Consider the following 2927-nt stretch of genomic DNA (forward strand, 5'->3'; position numbering starts at 1 on the left):
AAAAAAAAAAAAAAAAAGTCTTCTGCAAAGAGGTAATAAACAAAACTAAGGAAGGGATAGCATCCTTAAGGAAATCCAAGGACAAAACGTTGGGAAATGTTTATTGTGGTAAGCAGCCTAATATTTACAGTGTTATGTAATCCCCTCTTCTCCTTTAATAGTAGGCTGGACCTTCAGCATGGCTTCTAAAGCAGAGAAAAGAAAGTCAATTCCAAGATTAAATTACAAAAAGACTTGTATTTTTTTTAAGTTATTTTGAATTTACTTTTTTTTTTTTGAGACAGCATCTCACTCTGTTGTCCAGGGTAGAGTGCAAGTGCCTTCATCACAGCTCACTGTAACCAAAAACTCCTGGGCTCAAGTGATCCTCCTTCCTCAGCCTCCCGAGTAACTGTGACTACAGGCACTTGCCACCATGCCCGGCTAATTTTTCCTATTTTTTGATATAGATAGGGTCTCGCTTTTGCTCAAGCTGGTTTCAATGGACCCTTGCTCGGGCTGACCTCAAGAGGCCCTCCTGCCTCGGCCTCCCAGAGTGCTAGGATTACAGGCATGAACCACCAAGCCCAAGACTTCTGTCTTGTTCACCTCAGAACCTGTGCTCTGGGGAAGGAAGCTGTCATGTTGTGAAAAACACTAGGGAGAGGGTTCAAGTGGCAAGGAACTCCCAACCAACAGACACCAAGGATTTTAAACCAGCCAAGTGCCATGTGAATGAGCTAGGAAAATCGCCCTGCTCCATAGCCTAGAGGTGACTGCAGCCAGTCAATACCTTAATTGCTGCTTTTTGAGAGACAATGAGTCAGAAGCACCTAGCCAAGCAGCGTCTGTGAAGAAACAAAGGACAAAAAAGTTTTAAATAGCTAAATGTCGTGGTAATTAGTTACGTGGTAATCAATAATTAATATATCCATATACTACTGGAAACCATGGGGAAGAGATTTTAAAAGGAAAATAAGTTGGCAGTGTATTAATAAGTAAGAGACAAAAAAAATAACACTTTTTTGTTTTTGAGACAGAGTCTTGCTCTGTCACACAGGCAAGGGTGCAGTGGTGGACCATAGCTCATTGCAGCCTCGAACCCCTGGGCTCTCAAGCGATCCTTCTACCTCAGCCTCCCAAGTAGCTGGCTACAGGCACACACCACCAAGCCTGGCTAAATTTTCTTATTTTTTTGTAGAGATAGGGTCTGTGTTGCCCAGGTTGGTCTCGAACTTCTGGCCTCAAGAGATCCTCCCGCCTCAGCCTCCCAAAGTGCTGGAATTACTGCAGAGCCTGGCAAAAATTATTATACTATCATTAGAATTAGCAATTGGTAGATCACTGATTACCGTGAAGAGAAGAAAGTTGGTGATGACTTGGCAGCAGAACAAGTCTCCATAAAGAGGGTAAAAGGATCAGGAATAAGTCAGGCCTACCTCAAGCCTGAGCCCTGCTAATGCCTCCCAAACCACTTCAGATCATCTACAGGCTGGTCTGCCTCCATCCCTTCAGTATGCATAAGGCATAATAAAGTTTAATCACACTGTTCACTATTGTTTCATGTGTATTACCAGGAACATACCTCAGCTTTACTTCATATCTCTTCTTCACCATTACTCCCAACCAACCATCTGTGAGGACAGTGAACATTTTCCAGAACCTTTGTAGCTCCAATAAGGGTGTGTGTGTGTTTGAGACAGAGTCTCACTTTGTTGCCTGGCCTAGAGTGCCATGGAGTCAGCCTGGCTCACAGCAACCTCAAACTCCTGGGCTCAAGCCACCTTCCTGCCTCAGCCTCTCAAGTAGCTGGGACTACAGATGTGCACCACCACGCCCAGCTAATTTTTAGTAGAAACAGGGTCTTTTTATGTTGCTCAGGCTGGTCTTTAACCCCTGACCTCAAGGCTGTAGTGCGTGCTATGATCACCCTTGTGGTCCTGTGAATAGGCACTGCACGCCAGTCTAGGCAAGACAGCAAGATCTCGTCTCGTTAAAAAAAAAAAAAAAATCACTAGATGAATTAAGACTAAACTATGGAGGAGCAAGGGTAGAGAGAATTATTAGTCACTAAAACCCATGAAAGAACTCTACAAAGCTGTACACAAATATTGCAAAACTATTTAGTATACTAAGTTATGTATGATGCCAACATTCGTTGGCTGCCAAAAATAACTAAAAACACAAAAAAAAATACTTCCAAGTAATACTTGCATTTTACCTTTTGTAACATTCTCAACTTCTTTAACCTTTGGTATATTAGCCTGTTTGAAAAGATAATTCTCAAAATATCCATGGCATGATGGGTGTACACATGATATACTTACCTCTCCACTACTCAAACTAAGGAGCAAAAACACAAATGTAAATAATCCATACTATGGGCATCCAAAAATTTTGTGTTGTTAGTCTCAGAAATGCCCAGGAGGCGCGCCAAGGGCTAGGGGAGATTCCGCGGAAGATGGCGGCCGCTCAACCCCGTACGGCCGCGCCATGGCGGAGGAGGAGCTGGAGGCGCTGAGGAAGCAGAGGCTGGCCGAGCTACAGGCGAAGCACGGGGATCCTGGCGATGCAGCTCAACAGGAAGCAAAGCACAGGGAAGCATAAATGAGAAACAGTATCTTGGCCCAAGTTCTGGATCAGTCAGCCCGGGCCAGGTTAAGTAACTTAGCACTTGTAAAGCCTGAAAAAACTAAAGCAGTAGAGAATTACCTTATACAGACGGCAAGATATAGACAACTAAGTGGGAAGGTGTCAGAACAAGGTTTAATAGAAATCCTTGAAAAAGTAAGCCAACAAACACAAAAGAAAACAACAGTTAAAGTTAACAGAAGAAAAGTAATGGATTCTGATGAAGATGATGATTATTGAACTAAAAATGTTTAGAGACTAGAACTTAATGGAACAATTCTAGGACAGAAGTTAAGATTTGTTTAAATGTTTACTTT

At 42.7% G+C, this 2927-nt stretch overlaps 1 protein-coding gene and 1 pseudogene across 4 annotated transcripts in view; one reads left to right on the plus strand and one right to left on the minus strand.

Moving 5' to 3' along the window:
* Positions 1-2927, minus strand: part of CNOT1 (CCR4-NOT transcription complex, subunit 1) — a 102788-nt gene that overhangs the window by 78126 nt on the left and 21735 nt on the right. The gene's annotated exons all lie outside the window — the stretch shown is intronic.
* On the plus strand, positions 2473-2850 carry LOC105813216 (annotated as a pseudogene).

The sequence above is a fragment of the Propithecus coquereli genome, unplaced genomic scaffold (assembly GCF_000956105.1).
Source record: "Propithecus coquereli isolate 6110/MARCELLA unplaced genomic scaffold, Pcoq_1.0 Scaffold272, whole genome shotgun sequence".
NCBI classification, from domain to species: domain Eukaryota; kingdom Metazoa; phylum Chordata; class Mammalia; order Primates; family Indriidae; genus Propithecus; species Propithecus coquereli.